The sequence below is a fragment of the Zingiber officinale genome, chromosome 8A (genome assembly GCF_018446385.1).
Source record: "Zingiber officinale cultivar Zhangliang chromosome 8A, Zo_v1.1, whole genome shotgun sequence".
Lineage (NCBI taxonomy): Eukaryota > Viridiplantae > Streptophyta > Magnoliopsida > Zingiberales > Zingiberaceae > Zingiber > Zingiber officinale.
In genome coordinates, this window is record NC_056000.1 from 43,083,264 (window position 1) to 43,106,737 (window position 23,474).

At 39.4% G+C, this 23,474-nt stretch overlaps 1 pseudogene; it reads right to left on the reverse strand.

Moving 5' to 3' along the window:
- Positions 1 to 309: 309 nt before the first annotated feature.
- On the reverse strand, positions 310 to 2,687 carry LOC122010728 (annotated as a pseudogene).
- Positions 2,688 to 23,474: the final 20,787 nt, after the last annotated feature.

Here is a 23,474-nt window from a genome sequence, read left to right on the forward strand (position 1 = left end):
AATATAACATGATTAGTAGAAATGGCAACTCTCAATTGTTGTTTTATTGCATAGATCAAAGAAAATCAGCTGGAAAATTAAGTAAAGGGTTGAGTTCCTGTATTTAATAGCAGCCACAATATAAAAGTTTTTGTAGGATTAAAAGGCCTTACAATAAGCTTGTAGCCATATCTGAAATTTGAATGACTTAACAGACACAATACACGGAATTTTTCTCTGTTCAGAATTGCGAAGCTAGCCCCCTTATATCAAGTGGAGCAAAATATTTAAAGCACAATATATTATACAAAAATTACATAACAAAATATTTTACAAGAATTCCCTACGAGTACACATATTTTGAAAACGATGTAATATTAATTCATTGTCAATTGTATCAAAAACTTCTTTTTCAATAAAAGTAACCAAACAATCATTCAGCCACTGATCTCTCATTCAATTTTGAAGTCGATTTTTCACAATCTTCATAGCAGAAAATGCCCTTTCCACAGTTGCTGTAGCCACTGGTAACACAAGTGCAAGTTTAATAAGCTTATACATCAATGGATGTACAATATCTCTTCTTATTTCAACTAATTCTCTCGCAAGGCTTCCTATTCCTTTCAAATTTGCAAACTCTTTACTGGAGTTCATATCCATAAAATAATTATCAAGCTGATTACCTAATGCCAGAATCTCAACTGATGAAAAATCTGCGGGATAAAACTTAGCAAATTGAAGCAACTTTTCCTTGTCAAAAGCAAAAAATAAAAATTCTGGGCTAAGACATTCCATACAAAGAAGCAATTCAGTATTTACTTCTGTAAATCGATCATTAAGCTCTTGAAGTTGCATATCCAAGACTTCATAAAATAAACTAACCTTGTAGTAGTGTAAATTGGTAACAATTGGAGCTTTACGTCTTGATCTACCCTTGAGAACACGAACTTCATTCATGTCTGGAATTACAATATCATGGCAATTACAAAACATCATTACTTCATTCAATAAATCATCCCAACCATTATCTCTCATCAATTGTAATCTCTTTTTTGAGATTTTAACTTGTATCATGGCATTGACAATATCTTGATTCTTTCTCTGCAAAATCTAGGAAAGTTCATTTGTAACACCCAAAATGCTCTTCAGTAAATGCAAAGTGAAAGCAAAATCAAATGTTTCTAAAGAATCCAAAAGACCAGCAGCTTCAACCTTTTGTTCTGAATGAGCACCATCTTCCACTACATATTCTAAAACATTAAGAACAATGGAAAAATGCACAATTAAACTCATCAATGTGCCATAATGTGAACCCCAACGAGTATCACCAGCTTTTTTAAGCCCAGATTCTTGATTTAAGCCACGACCACTGAAAATTTCTCCATTTCCAAGTGCTTTTTTTTAACTTCAGCCATTCATTTCTCTCGAAAGATATCTTGTCTTTTACATGAACCTCCAACTACTTTAACTACAATAGCAACTAAATTAAAGAGAGAAGCAACTTGGAGATGAGTTTTTGCTACTGCAACAATAGTAAGTTGCAGTTGATGTGCAAAACAATGAACATAATATGCAAAAGGATTATCTTTCAAAATCAAACTTTTGAGCCCGTTAAACTCTCCTTGCATATTACTTGCACCATCATATACTTGTCCTCTAATTCTAGCTATACTCAATCCATAATATGAAAGTAGTGATTCTATAGCTTTTTTTAGTGACAGGGAAGAAGTATAACCAACATGAACAATTCCAATAAAACGTTCAACAACAATTCCTCTGAAATTTACATAACGTAAAGCAATAGCCATTTGTTCTTTATCTGATATATCGCGTGATTCATCAACTAATATGGCAAACACTTCATCTCCAAGTTCATTCAATATGGCATTTGTAGTCTCAAGACAAGCAGCATTTACAATATCTTTTTGAATTTCAGGAGAAGTTAATTGATTATTTTCCGAAGCATTTTGTAAAACTGCATTCTTTATATCTTCATTATGATCTACAATGAATTTCAAAAGTTCAAGAAAATTACCTTGATTAAATGAACTTTTAGATTCATTATGCCCCCGAAAAGCTAACCCCTGGTGTAACAAAAATCGTATGCAATCAACTGAAGCAGTTAACCTGACTCTATAAAGATTGCGAGCTTGCTTTGTTTGCCTGATAAGAGCAACTTCAATGTGTTGACTTTCTTTCATCAAATCTACACATTTATGCCAAGATTGATTATGTGCGCTATTTGAACTTCCAACATGTTTAACAAAAATCTCTTTTTTTTTCCAATTAGTAAACCCAACTGAAGTAAATGAATCTCCACCTACTTGTTTTCCAAAATCTGGTCGGAATAAGTAGCAACACAAACAAAATGCAGCATCTTTACTTATGCTATATTCTAACCAATTTCCAAATTCATTAAACCAAGATGGACAAAATCTTCTTGATGCTTTACCGATTTTTCTTTGTGGAAAATTATGATTGCGAGGCTGACAAGGTCCTTTCTGCAGGTAAGCTCTTCTCACTTTTTCCCGATCATTAGGATCATAGTTTGAAATTTTTAACCGTAACCCAGGATCTGATTGAAGATCATCCAAATTGATTTCAACTTGAGATTTTTTTAAGGGAACATGTTGTAACTCTAGATTACTTTTTTCTCTTTGACTTGTTTCTTCATTTACCATTGACTTTCTTTTAAGAAATTTATCCATTCCTGTTAATGTTAAGAAGAAAAAGAAAATGTCATATGAACAATTATTTGTAAATTTTAATATAATTTACTTAACTTAAATGTAACCCTACAACAAAAGAAGCTTCAGTAACAGCTTAATGGCAACTGGAAAATTGCAACAACAACTGACACTAATCGTCCACCACTTATTTTTTTCGCTTATTTATTTACCTCACGGCTAATATCCTCAACTGTCTAGTAAATGCAACACCGTAAGTCTATATGATAAGGAAGTTCCTCTACAAGATTAAAATGTTAACTTCTTTTCTCAATTTTCATAATTGAGAATCTGATCAGTCGAGAAGTTCACTTTCTTGGTCTTAAAAATGCGTTATTTTACTACATTGTGAGTTAACTAGTAAATTAGTAATGTAACTTATGTAAAGCCAATAATATTTAATCAACCAAAATTACTAAATAATAAGAGAAATTAGGGAATCGATTCCAACTTGCAAGCAGTAATAAGTGAAATTGGGGAAGATACCAGCTGTCCTCGAAGTCTTGAATCCGACAGACAAAGCAGTGGAATTGTGGAAATTAGGGAATGACGTCCAACACGGGGTGGACTGTGGATAGTGGACTCCATCGCCACCGGCAAGCACAGTAGCGTCGTCGAATCCAACAAGTGGCGGCGGGGTCGCGGGGATAAGGCGGAGGGAAGCCGGCTGTCGACACCGTAAAAGAGAGCCTCGTCGAGTCGTCGATGAGGTTCTACTTGGAGAAGCTACGGAGGCGACAGAGGGTAGAGACTAGAGATTAGTAGAGAATCGGAGCGGAGGAAGAAAAGGAGGGCGGAGAAAATCTCAAAGTCACTGTCGATGAAGATGGATAGGGATTAGGGGTCGTCATTGTCTCAGGGAGCGCAGGCGACGCACAGCCGCGCAGGGAGAGGGCAACGAGGTTGCAGGTTGCAACTTGCGAGCCCTAGTTTTATTTTTCTTTTTTACTAGGGCAAAATTGTAATTTTATAATATCTATGGACACATTTACAAAATATTGAGGTGGGGTAGTTGCCCCACCAATCATCAACGTGGCTCCGCCCCTGACTCATACCACTAAAGAGTTATTATTGAACTATCGCACCAATCCTATATTACTATATGAGCTCCTTATTATCATGAGTGTGTTAGTCTCCCTGTGTTTAAGATATTGAATGCACACTAATTAAATAAGTTACTGACAACTCACTTTAATTAATATCTAGCTCCAAGAGTAGTACCACTCAACCTTCGAATTAAGTCCACCTGCAGGGTTTATATGACAATCCTTATGAGCTCCTCTTGGGGACATCATCAACCTAGATTCCTAGGACACAATTTTCTTCTATAGTCAACAACACGCACTATAAATGATATTATTTCCCAACTTATCGGGCCTATTGATTTATTGAACTAAATCACACAATTTGATAAATTAAAGAAATAAATATTAAGTATATGTGCATGTTATTATATTAGGATTAAGAGCACACACTTTCATAATAACAGAGGTTTTATTCTTTTATTTAGTCAGTATAAAAAGAAACTACCTCAAATGATCCTGCTCAATACACTCATAGTGCACTAGTGTAATTTATTAGTCAAGATAAACTAATATCTAATTACACTACAACCACTCCAATGGTTTGTTCCATTTCATCTTTGTTGTGAGCAACTGTTTATAATTTATAAGGAACTGATAACATGTTCTTCTGTGTGTGACACCACACACCATGTTATCTACAATATAAATTAATTGAACAACTACACTTAGCATATAAATGTATACATTTGACCAATGTGATTCTTATATGTTTATACAAAAAGCTATACTTTTAATATACACTCTAACAAATAGCTCGTCACGCTTCGGTTGCTTGCTTTGATAATGCTGTTGCAGCAAAAAACACTCAAGCAACTCTCACAATGCTAACACAAGGGATTTACTTAGTATCCACCTCAAGAAGAAATGACTAATCTAAAGATCCACACACGACATGCTCTCCACTATGAAAAATACTTCTTCTCGGTAACTACCGAAGGTGGAGAAACCTCGTACAAGACTCACACAACAAGATACAACACACACAAGAAGGAAATACAAGTGTGCAAAAGAAAAGCCTCTCCTTGCTTGACCTTGTTGTTGAAGAATGTCTCTTGAACCTTAGAAGTGCAACAACACTTGTCCCCAAGAGCTTCCAAGAAATGGAGGTGAGTGTTGGAGAAGATCATGTGAGCTTAAGAAGAAGAAGGGTTACAACGTTTGAACGTTTCGTCACCTTTATATCTATGCTTCTAGGGCTTCCAATTGATTGCCACGTCAGATTCCAGGGATCTCGGTCGTCCAAAACCTACATCATGCGCAATGGTCGTATCCCAATTGATTGACCAATTGATTGGAGAGGCTTGAATCGATCGACTGATCAATTCAGAGTGTCACTGTGCTCTTCGCTAGAAAAGCCTGAATTGATCAGCTAATCGATTCAGCTTTCTAGCGTCACACGCGATTTCCAGCCCCCAATGGATCGGCTGATCTATTGGCGGTGCCTAATCAATTAACTGATTGATTGGGGAGGCTTCTGTTTGCGCGATAAACACCCTCAATCGATCGACTGATCGATTGGGCTTTGGTCCAATCGATCGGCTAATCGATTGACCATCCTTGACTTGCTTAACCCCAAATCCAACATCTGGTCAATCGTGACATGTTGGAACTTTTCGTGCCTAGCATCCGGACAATCTTGACCTGCTAGGACTTCTTCACCAAGTGCTCGGTCAATCGTTTGACCCACTTGGACTTTTCTCCTCGTGCTAAGTGTCCGGTCAACCTTGACCCACTTGGACTTGCCGTCTCGTGTCGAGTGTCCGGTCCTCCATGACCCACTTGGACTTCCACCAGATGTCTGGTCACCCTTGACCCATCTGGATTTCCTCGTGCCAAGTATCCAGTCAATCCTTTGACCTACTTGCGCTTCCCAACACTAGTGTCTGATCAACCTTGACCCACCTGGATCTCCACGTGCCTAGCTTCACTCACCAGGTCTTTCCATATGCCTAGCTTCACTTACTAGGACTTTTCATCTGCCTGGCTTCACTCACTAGGACTTTCCATCTGCCTAGCTTCACTCACCAGGACTTTCCATCTGTCTGGCTTCAATCACCAGGACTTTCACCTAGCTTCACTCAGTAAGATTTTCCCACTTCTTGACTTCACTCACCGGGACTTTCCATCTGCCTAGCTTCACTCACTAGATCTTTCACTTAGCTTTACTCACCAGGATTTTCTAACTGCCTAGCTTCACTCACTAGGTCTTTCACCTAGCTTCACTCACCAAGATTTTCCAACTGCCTAACTTCACTCACAAGGTCTTTCACCTAGCTTCACTCACCAGGATTTCCAACTGCATGACTTCACTCACCAGAACTTCCTCTTGCCTAACCTCTAGTTAGAACTTTCCCAATCAAGTATTCGGTCAACCCTTTGACCTACTTGACTCTTCTTCACATCAGACTGGTCAAATTTTGACCAGAGGGAAATTGCCCCAACAATCTCCCCAATCGAACGATTGCTCATGCAATCTCTATATATTGTGAAACATCAAAACCCAAACATCAAGACTTAAACTTGAGCCAACTCAAACTTAGTCAACCTAGTCAACTTGATCCAAGGGATATTGCACCAACAATCATTACCGACGACCTTAGTGGTGTAGGTAAGATCATCAACTCTAACTAAGTTATTATACAGTTCAACATACAAACCTATGTTGATTGAACTAGAACAATAAACTAAGCGCTATAAGCTATAATAATCAGTAACCTCTACAGCGAGAATGCATGAACGCAAACAAAAAAAAAAAAACCTATCTAGATATCTAGAAAGTAGAGGAACATATATAGTGGATGAAAATCTAATTATAAGTTCATCAATGAAAAACATAGGGTTTGTACTAACAATCGAGGGTCTAACGCCAGGATGTGATCGTTTCCTAATTAACAACAACATCCTAAAAATGAAATGCCAAAGGAAACAAAAGAAACAAAATAAAATTTAGGATTAGAATATTACCAACGCATCGTGAATACTTATAAAGGAACTAACAACCTCGGTTGATCTGCGGCAACGGCTTAAGAACCAGGAAAAAATTTTCTTTTTCCCCTTTTTTGTTTTTGCTATAAAGCCCGGTGATGAGCCTTTGCAAAAGAGAAAGGAGAGAGGTGCAAGGAAAGGGGGCATCCGCTGGCCCCCTTATATAGGCGTTCGGGCACCTGGACTGGGCAGTAGGGCAGGGCGCCCGGATCCCATTTTCAGGTGCCCGGAGCCTTATTACCAGGGCCACCCGCCCCTGGTTTGTGCAGTTTTTTTAAGTTAAATATTTAATTAAATTGGTGAGAGATTAATTTAAGTAAAATATTAATTAAGTTAAAAATTAGATTATTAAAAATTAATTAAGTTGTTGAAAAATTAATTTAAGTTTAAGTTAAGAGAGAAATTAATTTTAGTTGTTAAAAAAATAATTTTAAAAAAATGATTGTTGAAATATTGATTTAAATTACAAGTTTATTTAAGTTAAGAAAGATATTAAGTTTAAAAAAATTAAGTTAATTAAATAAGTTATTTTTAAAAAAAAAGTTAGATAAATTAGTTTAAGTTAAAAATTATAAATTAATTGCAAGTTAAGAAATTAATTTTAGTTAAGAGGTTAACTGAAAAAATTAAATTAATTTTAATTGATTAAATTAAGAAATTAATTTAAGTTAAGAATTTATGGTAAAGATTAAATTGTTTAATAAGTGATTTGATTAATTAGATTGTTAATGATTAAGTTAAAATAAATTGAGTTAAAATTAATTTTTTTAAAAATTAATTGTTGAAAGATTAATTTAAATAATAAGTAGAATTAATTTAAGTTAAAAATTAATTTATGTTAAAATTAATTGAAAAAAATTAATTAAGAAACAATTTAATGAAAAAAACTTAGTTTAAAAGTGCTCATATAAAATTGGTCTTTAAATGTCTAACTTTTAGTTACTAATTGACTACTAGAAGATAACAGTATTCACCTGATTAGTCAAGTTAAGTATTAATATCCAGTTAGACTTTGTTAAAAAAGGACTGCTTAACTTGATTATTGTATTATTATATTTTTCGCCCAGACTTATGTTGATATACTGATATAAGCATTTAAAGTTCAAGCAAGAGACCTACGCATCTCACGCCATTCTATGTTTTTGAATACATTATCAAAGTAAACCTGGTATGTTTATGAGATGCTCGATTCCTAGATCTATAAGAACATGCTTTCTATAGATTTGATCTAAACTAAGGCTAAATTTTTTTTGCAATACTAAGAGAAAAAGAGAAATTTTTAGAAAAGTAAATAGTTTTTCCTAGAATTTGAAAAATTAACCCAATAGGCATCCTCCCCCTTACTCTAAGACCTTAGTTTTCAAAAATTAGCATGATTATTGAATTTTAGATTGATTAATTAGAATTAATCATAATTTTACTTTAATTAAACCTTATTCATCTCACCATTCTAAATTTTAAGACAAAAAGGATCCTATAATTTTGTGAGATGAGTTACATTGTATTTTAGAATTTGGTTTAATATGTGTTAGATTCAATTTTAGCTTTGGGTTCAACAAACAGATATTTTTTGGATAAACTTCTAAACTGTGGTGAGTTACCTGGACATCATTAGAGTAACCACGTCTTCAAAAATTTTCAAGTAGTCTTATCCACTGAATTTAATAACAAAACTTTGGTCTAACCAGCTATGATTGATAAGGGATAGTTTTAGCTTATTCCACTAAGTTAAATGCACCAGGTCGAAGTCATATCTTTCTAGACATGCATAGACATAGTTTTCCTAACCTACTATCATCCAAAACTTCTCCAGTGTTATTTTTCAAGTTAAACTTTTGTTCATGTTTAATAAAATCCTAATTACTTTGTCGAGTAAATTATTATTTTGGAGGTGTCAACTAATTTGGAGTCTCCTCCTGAATTATGAACTTTTAAGTTTAGGTTTTAGGTTTATGTCGATTATTTTTGTAGTTATAATAAATGATCCTGTCCGAACCAGAAGTCAACAGACGCTGGGCACGTGGCGCTCCAAGGCTCGCTGATGTAGATCTCCAACTAGTGTCGAGATGCTCCGGCTATCCTGCACAGAAGTCGAGCCGGGAAGGGGATTCCCAGCGACGACACTCCAACGCTCAAGTCAGGTAAATCACGATGAACAAGGTGGCTCCAGAAGTCTCAGAGTACGTACCAGAATCCTCTGTCGATGAAACCTGAGGTTCTTTATATAGAGCTGTGAAAGGTTTGGGCACGCGTACCAAGGTGCATAAGTGTCCTCTGTCCTATCCTAGGTATGCGGCTGTCAGAAAGCTTACCTGTCCTTTCCTAGGTACGCGGCTGTCAGAAAGTTTACCTGACCCATATCGCTACAGTCAAAGCATGCCCTCGATGGGACAGCAGAATCCCCTGTCACAAGATTTGGAGCATGGCACACACGTGAAACCTACAGGTTGTCAAAGAAAGAAATCCTCTGGCCTTTTCCTTTGCTCCAAACTTGTAGTCCGAGCGGACAGATACCTAAACATCCGACCGGACATCCGCAGTGGTTTACTTGTGCTTTGTGGAGACTAACAAACAGGGGTGCTTTATGACTGCGGTCGGTCAAAAGGTCAGCTCGGTCCATGACCTTTTTAACTGAGCGTCGGAACCCCGATTTGACAGGGTGCCTCCCAACTACAAGTGCGAGCCGGCCGGGCCCCTCCGGGTACTCGATTCCATCGGCCGGCCGGCAGTCCAATCGGACCGGCCGTCTACGGCCATCCGTCCGGTCGGACCACACTTTCCTCTGGGTGGGCGGCTGTTCCGGTGACTTCCCCTTGGCGTTGACTTTGCAAGAAAGGGGGGCCCACTCTTACTACCGGATCAATAAACTTGATGGTAATTTAAATTAGTTTTGTAATTATTTGATTTAAGTTTATTCTTTCGATTTGAATTTGGTTTGTTTTTACATTTTAGGTTTGGGTTAGGTGGATTTGATTTTAGGTAATAAATTTTATTTTTGGATATATAGAATTGATTGAGTCCAACATGTATGGTTAGGCATGTTTTTGGAATCCAGACTTTGGTTAGTTTCTTGTTCTGACTTATTAGAGAGATAAATATTTTATTTGTTGAGTTGAACTTATATCCGAGTCTAGATTTATTGTACACAACTCTTTGAGTTTTAAGGATTAGGTCCATATTTTTTGATCTAGTGGTGAAAGCTTCTAATAATCTTTTGAGTTTATTAATTTCACTTTTTAATATTGTGTTTTCCTCCTCAAGTTTTATAATTTGATTTGGATTTGTACTTTAAATTTATTCCTTGAGGTGTTGATTTTCCTCAATGAGCATTTTAGTTTATTTTTTATATTTAATTAATTTTTATTCAAATATGTAATTATTCTAAAGAATTTTAAGGTTAAGATAGAAGATACCTCATTCAAACCTTTAGAAACGAGTGTAGACTTGTGGCTTGATTTGTCTTCGGACTCATCGTCTTGTTCTGTCTCATTTTTTGATTTCAATTCAGATGCTATCACCGCGAGGTAGTTGTGATGATATCGATCTTCGACGGTCGATTCTTCGGAGGATGCTTCATCCCAAGTCACCTTTTCTTCTTCTTGCATTTTGATGTTAAGTGATTTATTCATAAATGAATCCTTTTCAATTACCTTTGCATCACTTGTGCGTTCGTGTAGTTTTATCAGTTTGTCCCAGAGCTCTTTAATATTCTCGAATGGGCCGACGTGGTTCAGTTCTTCCTTGGTAAGTCCACACTAGATAGTGTTCGTTGCATTCAAGTCGATTTGGGTCTTTTTCTTGTCTTCCGGGGTCCATCTTTCTGGGTCAATTAGTACTTTTGTTGCTTCGTCCATCGGCGCCCGGTATCCTCATCAGATGGTGATCCATTGATCAATGTCGATCTTCAGGTCACTACAACAAAAACCCTCATAGACATCAGTGGAACAACAACAGTTTTAAGCAAAAACCGATGTCTTTGAGTATTTTACACCGATTTTTCCAAAAACCGGTGTCTATGAGCGCAGATTTTAGCTCATAGACATCGGTTTTTTAGACGATGTCTATGAGCGCCCTTTTTTTCGTTAATAGACACCGATTTTAACCGTGGTTTTTAAAATCCGGTGTTAAAGAACCAAAATAAAATATTTTAATATTCCCACAGCCAAAATTTGCAACACTGTGAATTCCCTCCAACCTAAATCTATATCGCGCCCCTTCCTCCGCGCGACCTCTCGCCTAAACCTAAACCTTAACCTCCGACCATCTCTCTCAGCCTAAACCTAAACCTAAACCCACCGCTGGAGTCCTTCTTCGCATTCCGGTAATTTTTCCTTACTTTCTTCCATAAACCCTAGGTCCTCCTTCTTCGGCCTCCATTCCTCTGCTCGCCTCCAGGAGAAACGAATCGTCGACCTACGCCATGCTGCCCCTCGCCTCCAGCACTTCGCTTTTCAATTTATCTAGCTTGCTATGAATCATTCTCCCTCCAACTAGCGGCGGCGAACGGCAACTCCAGTCGGCGTCAGGGAATAGTCTCTTTTTCGTGTGGATCTCCATCACCAGTGTGCTCTCATGCTGATGCTCTTACAGCTTATGACCACTGTTTGTCTATGATCTTCATGTGCCACTCGTCCAGGAGCACAGATGCAGGCAGCTGTGAGACGACTCGCCCTCTCTTCTTCCCAAGCCTCCTCTTTCTCCTCCTCGAAAAGGGGTATTGAAGTAGTCCTCTTCTTTCACCTGATTATCGGTAGCTTTGCTTTGGCAATTTTAAGGCATTCATTCCGTGCTAGCAACCTGAACATTAAGAACAAGATATCTAGTTCTTATATCGGAAATTTTAAGCTTTTGAAGAAACAATGTGTAGTCCGTATCTCATTTAATCGACAAATCTTCTCTATTTCTTACCTATCATCTTGGTATTGGCTCCCAATGTCTGTATTAATGCTCTGTTATACTTAGAATTCTATGTTTCTGTTGCATGAAAAAGGAAGATAATTTAGATTTTCAGGTTGAGTATGCAAGTAGGAATATTCTTTTAATCCAAAGCATTTCTGCAATTTTATTTTACTTTCACATATAAAATAATGAAGCTTGTTGACTACTACTTCAATGTCTAAATAACTATAAATGCAAGTTGCTTCAAATCCCTTCTGTTGCAGCTTCTTCATTATTAATCTATTTGTGAGCAAAAAGGATTATATTTCATGAAAACATAAGGATTTTGTCTTTGTAAGCCAATCACCCATACTCTAATCATATGCTTATTTGGTGAATCCATGTTAATTGTTGTAAAATGTAATCATGCATTCATGTGATCCTGTAACGACCCGACCCTCTTGGCCCATTTGGCGGCCCATTTGGCGACCTCTCACTTGGTTACCAGGATTCATAAACTCTAATACTTAAGCCTGGAGGTTTAGAGTTCGAATCCTGGGGGAGGCAAAAATCCACTGACCAGGGGTGGAAAGTCCTAGTGAGTAACGGCACGGCCAAGGGTCGTCGGTCGACGACATTAGAGGTCGCCAAATGGGTCGACGACATAAGGGCCGACGGTCGACGACATGAGAGGTCGCCAAATGGGCCACCAAATGGGCCAAGAGGGTCGGGTCGTTACAATAAAAAGGCGCCTTTTTATTGTAACGACCCGGCCCTCTTGGCCCATTTAGCGACCTCTCATGTCACTGGGTCATCTCACTTGGTTACCAGGATTCATAAACTCTAATACTTAAGCTTGGAGGTTTAGAGTTCGAATCCTGGGGGAGGCAAAAATCCATTGACCAGGGGTGGAAAGTCCTAGTGAGTAACGGCACGGCCAAGGGTCGTCGGTCGACGACATTAGAGGTCGCCAAATGGGCCGACGACATAAGGGCCGACGGTCGACGACATGAGAGGTCGCCAAATGGGCCGCCAAATGGGCCAAGAGGGTCGGGTCGTTACAGATCCAGATGTATAAGGAATGGCAACTATGAGGAAGCCCTTGACCTTGAAGCTTCCGTCAGCAAGTTTTCAAAAATGCATGTCGAGTAAGTCTCTCTCTGATCCAAAACTTGCACCATTGTTATTGGGTAATGAAATAGTCTGCTGGTTTCATTCATGATAATACCTATGCATTGATATTTGGAATGAAGGTTACCTGTCACTCAGGCATTGGAAGCAGAAGTTAGAAAGACGATGCAATCTATGCTATCCCAGCTTCTTCAGAAACTTCGTTCAAACATTCAGGTTTTGTCTAAACATTTTAAGATCTCTCTAGTGTTTTATAGTGCATCATGCTGGTTCATTCCATTTTACTTGTCTCATATCTCCTATAAGACAATTCTTTTCATTGGAATCACATAACTAAGTTCTTGAAAACAAAAATGTCATACAGTTGCCTGAATGTCTGCGGATTGTTGCGCATCTTCGTCGAATAGGAGCATTCACTGAATCTGAGTTACGTTTGCAGGTATAGTTTCTCTTTTCTTTTTCCATTTTCTGTTGTTGTGTTGTTACCTTATGCAGTAAAAATGGCTGCTAATTGCTGAAGTAGACACATGTTAGTCTGAACTATATATTTTTAATCTATTGGCATACATCATATGAAAACTTATGGAGTTATTTTCCTACATACCTGGTGAGAGAATATATGCCAAAGTTAATTCCCTCACCTCCATTGAGACTGAGCTCCCATATAGCTATTACAACCTTCCATATTGCCATCCACAAGGTGGAATCAAAAGGAGTGCAGAGAATTTGGGTGAGCTTCTCATGGGTGACCAGATTGATAACTCTCCATACCTATTCCATGTTAATGTTAATGAATCACTTTACTTGTGCACCACTAATGCATTGAATGAACATGAGGTTAAACTTTTGAAGCAGAGGACACTGTTAGGATCCTTCGTACGGAGGCTAGAGAGGGGGGGGGGTGTGAATAGCCGACCCCAAATCGTCGCGTTTCTCAATATGCGTCGATGTAACGAGGTTCGGAGATGAAACTCCTACTCCTCGGCGTGTCCGTAAGGTGGACGGAGCCTATCAATCCGTCGGTGGATGAGTCCCCGGAGAACCGGCTAATATATACTCCTTGTGGGTGGAGAAACCTCGCCACAATAACTCTTGCAATAGCAAGATAGAAGTACACAAAATACAAAGAAGCACAAGACAATATGAATGTAAAACAAACACGCTTGCCTTCTCGTCGACTGGTTGAAGCAACAACTTCTCGGACAACAGCAGCAGCTGACCGTCGACTGGAAGCTCACACGAAGCTTACTGGGGAGAGCTCAAACAAAGCTCAGATCGCAAGCAGCAGCAAGCTAGAAGAAGGAGAGGAAAAAAACGTCAACTCAGCCCTGTAGCCCTCGACCTCTTTATATTACCTGTGCCTGCGAAGAACCTGCAACAAAGACAGAAGACGCAGAACCTAGCCGTTGTTACTCACAACGGCTAGATCCAGACCGATCAGGCTTCACCCTGATCGGTCTGGGCCTTGCCTGATCGGTCGTGGGGACCGATCAGGCCCTGTGCTGATCGGTCCCCAGACCGATCAGAAGGCTTCACAGAGCAACTCTCTGTGTGGAATCTGATCGGTCCCTGGACCGATCCCACCTCAGGTGGTAGCGTCCCTGATCGGTCCCGGGGACCGATCAGGCTCCATGCTGATCGGTCCCCAGACCGATCAGTAAGCCCACAGAACCATGATCGCCTTCTGTTTGTTATCTGATTGGTCACCAGACCGATCAAATACACAAACGTATCACTGGATCAGTCTGCAGACCGATCCAGAGCTTGGTTTTTGCCCAAACCAAGTCCCAAGTCTCCCAAATCAACATCCGGTCAACCTTGACCTGTTGGTACATCATGCTTAGCATCCGGTCACTCCCTACTTGACCTTCTCAACACCAGATGTCCGATCATCCTTGATCCAACTGGATTTTCCCTTGCCCGGCTTCACTCACCAGGACTTTTACCTAGCTTCACTCACTAGGATTTTCCGACTGCCTGGCTTCACTCACTAGGACTTTCCCTTGCCTGGCTTCACTCACCAGGACTTCCCAACTGCCTAGCTTCACTCACTAGGACTTTCCGACTGCCTGGCTTCACTCACCAGGACTTTCCACATCTGGTCCAGAGAACGAGCTCCCGAGCCCTCTCTGACCTCAGTCCGGAGAACGAGCTATCGAGCCCTCTCCGACTTCCCATGTGCCAAGCTTCCATACTTGGACTTCTCCTGCCAAGTCTCCATACTTGGAATTTTCCGAGTCAGGTCAACTCACCTCGGGTCAACCAGGTCAACCTTGACCACGAGTTGCACCCACAATCTCCCAAGCTTGTATCCTTGTCAAACATCAAGATACTGTTCACGTCAAACATCGTCATAACTCGTCAAACATCAAAACATAACTCGAGTCAAGTCAACTCGAGTCTGGTCAACCAGGTCAACCTTGACCTAAGGTTGCACCAACAATCTCCCCCTTTTTGATGTTTGACAAAACCCATAAACAAGTTAGGTTAACCCGATAACCTAACTTAGGTTTTCCAAAACATTCTCCCATTTTCCCCCTTGGGACATCTCTCCCCCTTTTTGACACACATCAAAAAGAGGGAATCAAGGTCAAGAGTTTCTTCCCAATGAAAGTCCCATACCTTTCATTGAAACCCTTAATTTCCCCCTTGATACTAAACTCAACACTCAATCTTAGTGACAATTCCTTATCACTAATCCTCAAAAGTCTTAAGAAGTAAAAACTCCCCCTAAAAGTCAACTCCCCCTTGACAATTAGGTAAGACTCCCCCTAAAGGTCAACTCCCCCTTGGCCATTGCACCAACAATGTCTTGGAGAGTTTCAAACCTTTAGAAACCCGAAACTCAACTCCCAAACACTGAAATTTCAGACACCTGCTGAAAATCAGAAATTCGGCACGCACTGATCGGTCCCCAGACCGATCAGGAACCCCTTGGATCGATTCCCAAATCGATCCTCGCTTTCTGGATCGTCACTGATCGGTCACCAGACCGATCAGGACTTCTCTGGATCGGTCCGGTGACCGATCCAGCCTCTGAAATCAGAGATTTCTGATTTTTCTCCCCGGGAGAAATTCAGAAATTCACAGAAAATTACAGAAAATTCAAAAAATCGTAAAATTTTGAGGATACATTCCTCATACCATATACTATCATGGAAAAATAGTTTTAGATGAAAATAACTTCCATTTTCAAATCTTGATACAAAGTTCAAAAACTTTTGAAATAGTTCAAAGTTTAACTTATCTTTGTATCATCTTGCTCAATGATGAATGCTATCACTAGAAAAGCTTCATCAAGGTTTTTCAAATCAATTTTAAAATGATTTTAAACCCTTTAATTTAGGACCATAATCTTAGGACTATATGTACATGACTCGTACACAAGTTTTCCCTATGATCCTCCAATTTCGAATTAGGGTCATCTAGGTACAAGAACTATGCACCTTGATCCTAACTCATGATCCTAATATCTCACACACATCTAAGGTGTATCAAACACATCCAAGTCAATTTTGATGTGAGATATGGGTTGAGGTCATCTTAGGCTAAGTTCTCATGCATTTGCTAAACTACACTTTGATCTCAATATCAAAATGTGTTTTTATCCTTAAATCAATTTCATTGATCATTAATGCACAAGATGATGACATGGCATATAATGATTTCATAAGTAAAAACATGTGCCAATGTCATGATGTCATGGCATAAAGTGTGAAACTTAAATAAAGCATGACATTTAAACTAACCTAAGCATTATCATGACATTTTAAATGATCATAAAATAAATATGATGTCATGACATGGTATATGGCAAACAATATATGGCAAATAGCACATAAAGGTATAGAAAATACCTAAAACTAGCCTTAGTTGCCATTTTTGATAATTTTGATCATCTTGCCATAGGTTCTATATTCCTAAGTGTAATAGATCTAAGATCATATATCAAGGATGTTTAGATCACTATGTGCCAATTAAATTGACTCTAGACAACTCCTCAAATATGATTGGCACATCCTAATCACCTTAGGAATATTTTTCAATTTCATTTTCAAGGCTTGATTGCACCTTAAAAAATCCTAAAGTGCCACCTTTTGCCATGATTAGGTTAACTACCTAGTCAAGTAAGGTTGGCACACCCTAACTCATCTAGCGTGATGAAATCACGCTCCTAGGAACCCAATACCTATTTGAGCTCATTGGGTTCACTAAATATTCACTAGGGATGACTTCCCTAGCAACCCTCCTAATGACCCTCCTAGGCTTTGAAGCCTTGGTCATTTGGGACTCATCGAGATCAACTCTAGGGGTGACTCCCCTTGTGACCTTGGTGATGGTCTTCCTAGCCCTAGATCTTGTTCCATAATCGAATGGAACATTATGATAAGTGGGCTTGACCACTTGGGACTTAGGTTTGTGACCCAAACCTTTCTTGTCCTTGGACTTGGGTCTTTGACCCCTAGACCCTAGAGTCAAGTCCTCAAGAGCCTTTTCTAGAGAGTCAAGTCTTGACCTCAAGACTTGATTTTCTTTCTCTAATACCTCAAGCTTTAATTTATCATTTTTCTTTGAGGTATTCCTAGGCATGTGTCTAGTTGATTTGGGATTTCTACCTAGGTTATCCTTAACCTTAGATGAGTTGATCCTAGGGTTGGCTTTCCTAGTGTTATCCTTATCTAGGCTCACATGTTTGGCACCTAAGCATGTGTATCGATTTCTATAATTAACATGCTTATCATTATTAGCAATTGCAATAAAACTACTAGCATGTGTTCTATTTGAATTGCAAAAATGAGCCTTAGAGATTACCTTAGGGTTTGCCTTAGCTCCCCCTATCGATGTGCTCGTCTTCTTGTCCTTGTGAGGTTGCCTCCCCCTCGGACATTGGCTCCGATAATGTCCCCTTCGCTTGCATTGAAAGCACACCACGTGCTCTTTGCCCTTGCATATTGGGACTCCGGCTTTCTTGACCTTTGGCGCCGGTGGAGACTTTCTAATCCTCTTTGGACATTTACTCTTGTAATGTCCATACTCCCTACACTCAAAGCACATTATATGCAATTTACTTGAACTTAAAGTGTTTGAGTTACCTAGGGTTGAGGATGGATGGATGCTCTCTTCTTCATCCCTCCCGGAGGTAGAAGCTTCTTCTTCGTGCTCCGATCTTGAAGAAGAACTCACCTCCTCTTCTTCTTTAGATGTTGAGTAGCCCTCAACTTCTAAATCCATTCCTCCATGAAGTGAGCTCCTTGGCTCACTTGACTCCTCTTCATGACTTGAAGTGGAGTTCTCCTCATGGAGCTTTGCCAAGTTATTCCACAACTCCTTGGCATCGTTATACCCACCTATCCTACACAAAACATCATTAGGTAAAGAAAATTCAATGATTTTCGTTACCTCATCGTTGATGGTTGATTGGTGGATTTGCTCCTTCGTCCACCTCTTCTTCTTGAGAGGTTTTCCTTCTTCATCCTCCGGAGGAGTGAAACCTACTTGCACACACCTCCAATTCTCAAGATTAGTCATATGAAAATACTTCATTCTTACCTTCCAATACGCGAAGTCGCAGCACTCGTAGAAGGGTGGAATCGTGATGTCTTCTCCGAGTCGATCCATTCTCTAGCTTGTGCTCCCCCGGGTGTTAATCCGACAAAGAGCAACCTGGCTCTGATACCACTTGTTAGGATCCTTCGTACGGAGGCTAGAGAGGGGGGGGGTGTGAATAGTCGACCCCAAATCGTCGCGTTTCTCAATACGCATCGATGTAACGAGGTTCGGAGATGAAACTCCTACTCCTCGGCGTGTCCGTAAGGTGGACGAAGCCTATCAATCCGTCGGTGGATGAGTCCCCAGAGAACCGGCTAATATATACTCCTTGTGGGTGGAGAAACCTCGCCACAATAACTCTTGCAACAGCAAGATAGAAGTACACAAAATACAAAGAAGCACAAGACAATATGAATGTAAAACAAACACGCTTGCCTTCTCGTCGACTGGTTGAAGCAACAACTTCTCGGACAACAGCAACAGCTGACCGTCGACTGGAAGCTCACACGAAGCTTACTGGGGAGAGCTCAAACAAAGCTCAGATCGCAAGCAGCAGCAAGCTAGAAGAAGGAGAGGAAAAAACGTCAACTCAGCCCTGTAGCCCTCGACCTCTTTATATTACCTGTGCCTGCGAAGAACCTGCAACAAAGACAGAAGGCAGTCACGAGTGCACAGAACGGCTAGATCGACCGATCGAGCTTCACGACACGAGTGCGGGCTTGACTGATCGGTCGTGGGGACCGATCGGGGCCTATCTTGATCGGCCCCGGACCGATCGGAAGGCTTCTGAGAGTTGCCCAACTCTGCGTGTGGAATCTGATCGGTCCTGGACCGATCCCACCTCAGTGGTAGGCGTCCTGATCGGTCCGGGGCCGTCAGGCTCCATCGATCGGTCCCGGCCGTCGGTAAGCCTGAACCATGATCGCCTTACATTTGTTATCGATTGGTCACGGACCGATCGGATACACAACGATCGGATCGCGACCGATCTAGAGCTTGGTTTTTGCCCAAACCAAGTCCCAAGTCTCCCAAACCAACATCCGGTCAACCTTGACCTGTTGGTACATCATGCTTAGCATCCGGTCACTCCCTACTTGACCTTCTCAACACCAGATGTCCGATCATCCTTGATCCAACTGGATTTTCCCTTGCCCAGCTTCACTCACCAGGACTTTCACCTAGCTTCACTCACTAGGATTTTTCGACTGCCTGGCTTCACTCACCAGGACTTTCCCTTGCCTGGCTTCACTCACCAGGACTTCCCAACTGCCTAGATTCACTCACTAGGACTTTCCGACTGCCTGGCTTCACTCACCAGGACTTTCCACATCTGGTCCAGAGAACAAGCTCCCGAGCCCTCTCTGACCTCAGTCCGGAGAACGAGCTACCGAGCCCTCTCCGACTTCCCATGTGCCAAGCTTCCATACTTGGACTTCTCCGTGCCAAGTCTCCATACTTGGACTTTTCCGAGTCAGGTCAACTCACCTCGAGTCAACCAGGTCAACCTTGACCACGAGTTGCACCCACAATCTCCCAAGCTTGTATCCTTGTCAAACATCAAGATACTGTTCACGTCAAACATCGTCATAACTCGTCAAACATCAAAACATAACTCGAGTCAAGTCAACTCGAATCTGGTCAACCAGGTCAACCTTGACCTAAGGTTGCACCAACAGACACATGATCTCTACCAAGTGAACATGATACTTGACAATCTACGGGTAATGCTGAAATTGAACATGTATGATAAAGTTGAGTCTGAGTTGTCCATTGGAGCTTGACAAGTCTCAGACCATTCGGGAGAAGGAGAAGATTTCTTTTACCTATGAAGTTGTATTTGTTAAAAGTGACATCAGATGGCCATCAAGATGGGATGCATATCTAAAGAATAATATTTATGAAGTTGTGCTGGGCGTCCACGCATGCCGAGGACGCCCAGACGCTTCATGCGCACGCCGCTGGCCAGCCTCATGCGGAAGGCCATGGTCAGCATGCTGAGTAGCCACTCTCACTCGTGAGTTTCTTCCTGTTTCCATTCAAATTATGCTTTTTTGTTTGATTATGATCCTTCTTTACATTCTCATTTATAGAAAGATTGTTAGATTTCTGCCTGACATTTTTAGCTGGTAGTGAATGTCTTGGCAAGATTGAAGTAGAAGGAATCTCAATTCATCAATAAGTCTCTATCAGCTTTGGGAGACAAAATGGACACAAAAGGTAAGTATTTGAACTATTTAATAGTTATTGAAAAAACATGATTTAGTGGCATTCAATTTTTTAACAACAGGCATCGAGACAGTCAGAAGAGATAACTGTTTGTTGGTAAAGAATCTGGTAAATGAATGCCTACACAAGATACTAATTGACCGAGATATTCCTGGCGCAGTTCAATATGTGAAGAACACAATTTCAGATCTTTTAATGAACCGTGTGGATTTGTCTCTTTTGGTTATAACAAAGGCAATTTCCAACTGCAGACAACATTACCATCTCGGTGATATAAGATCATATTTTAACATTTGTGTATGAACTCAAGTTTTTCTACCTTCTTTGGCAGGGTCTGACCAAAACTAGAAGTGATTATAATGTAAAGTCTGCACATGTTGAGCTTGCTGAAAAGATGCGAAAAGTATAGATCTTATCTGTTTGTTATCTTGCCTTAATTTAGAACTGATTTTTTCATTATTTTTATCCTTGTAAAAAAATAAAAAGGTGACAAAGATCGATACATTGAGAACATATACTTTTAGCATGGAAAACCATTCATACCGAATTGGAGTGTCTTAAAGCTTAACTTGTAAAGTTTCTGAAACAGCAAGAATAGAGTTAATAAGGATTCATCTGATTAATGCTGTAAAAAATCTTTCACTTCTTGTATGAATGCAGTCCTTTCACTTTGATCCCTCAATTTGTTATCGAGATTTTGAAGAGAGCTATGACCCTTTGTGCTAAGGCTTATGTGTATAACACATCTTGTCAACAAGTGTCTCCTTTATGTTATGAAAGAATATTCAGCATGTAGTTTGAAATAATTGAGACTTTATAGATTTTAGTCCATTTCCTTGATCTAGGGTTAGAACTAGACTAATGGCAGACAATAGTCAGAGTTACTTAAGTATTGTTCTTGCTCATCATAATGTGCACACTGCACTATCTATGTTTTCCCCTTCATTCGATGTAATGAGTTCTCTATTATCTATGATCACATGGTCCTTTATTTGTACTGTTTATTAATATAAGTTCTTATCTCAGTATCCAAAGTAATGAATAGATCAATTTCATAACAACATTTCTCTAGTAACATACAGATTTCATAAACTTGAGGGAAATGGAGAAGATCAGAAGATGCTATTGAGGGAAAATAGAGGCAAAAACATGAAGAACAAGGTTTGTGTTCTTATTCCATAATTAGCCGCATTCTATGCATCTCTGTTTAACTATCACCAAGCAAGATTTAGATTGCTCTAGTAATATACATATTTCGTAAACTTATGGGAAATGGAGAAGATGCTGTTTAGGGAAAATAGATGCAAAAACATGAAGAACAAGGTTTGTGTTCTTTTTTATGAATTTACAAGATTTTTGTTCTTATTCCATTATTAGCCACATTCTACGCATCTCTGTTTAACTATCACTAAGCAAAACCTAGATTTCTCTAGTAACATACAGATTTTGTAAACTTAAGGGAAATGGAGAAGATGTTGTTCAGGGAAAATAGAGGCAAAAGCATGAAGAACAAGGTTTGTGTTCTTATTGATGAATTCACAAAATTTCTGTTCTTATTCCATTATTAGCCACATTCTATGCATCTCTGTTTAACTATCACCAAGCAAGATCTAGACTGCTCTAGTAACATACAGATGTCATAAACTTGAGGGAAATGGAGAAGATGCTGTTCAGGGAAAATAGAGGCAAAAGCATGAAGAACAAGGTTTGTGTTCCTATTGATGAATTCACAAAATTTCTGTTCTTATTCCATTATTAGCCACATTCTATGCATCTCTGTTTAACTATCACCAAGCAAGATCTAGACTGCTCTAGTAACATACAGATGTCATAAACTTGAGGGAAATGGAGAAGATGCTATTGAGAGAAAATAGAGGCAAAAACATGAAGAACAAGGTTTGTGTTCTTATTTATGAATTCACAAGATTCTTGTTCTTATTCCATTATTAGCCACATTCTATACATCTCTGTTTAACTATCACTTAGCAAGATCTAGATTATACAGATTTTGTAAATTTATGTGAAATGGAGTTGTTGTTGTTTAGGGCTGACTCAACTGTACTGCCATTTGTCTGGAAGAAATGGAGTTGGCACGAGATGTGCGTCCAGAACCTCACGGAGACAAAGATGCCCACCTTCCACCTGGTTTTTGCATGCCCTCTGAGATCAAATGGCACGATTCCCCGCCTCAACGCCTTGTCCATGGCCTCCTTTGCATCCTGGTCCAGTGGTATTGGCGACGAGTGAAAGTGATAATTGAGCGGGCGGGAGCTGTTCTTAGGAACCTCGAGCGAGTTGTTGTTGTTTATTACCTGATGCTCTTACTACTTTTTCAACTATGATTTTTAGTCTTGGTTTACTAATATATTATTTATGTGTTTTTACAGTTTACAAATCTCAAGTACTCCAGAGTTGAAATTGATGAAGTGCGGTTCGAGTGGGCTGAATACATGCTAGATTACATTTGAAGTGCGGTTCTACCTTGATGTGTTATTAAAAGAATGTTCTACCTTGATTTTGATATCTATTAGCTAGCTTTTGATGTAAAAAGAATGTTTGAGTATTTTATGGATATTGTTGTAAGAAGATTATTTATATAATTTGTGAATATTTGTGTATTTTATGGATATTGTTGAATGAAGAATATTTGTATAATTTGTGAATATTTGTGTATTTTTTTTATTATTGTCGGTTTTTCATTGTTTCGGAAATTAAATTTGTGCTGTTAAAAAAATATACATATTACATCGGTTTTCCACCGCTGCAAAACCGGTGTTATTAACTAATATTACATCGGTCATTTACCGCTGCCAAAACTGGTGTTATTAACATACAATATTATATCGGTTTTACACCGTTGATGAAATGGTGTCGTTAAGTGATACTACACCGGTTAATAACCGATTCGAAGACC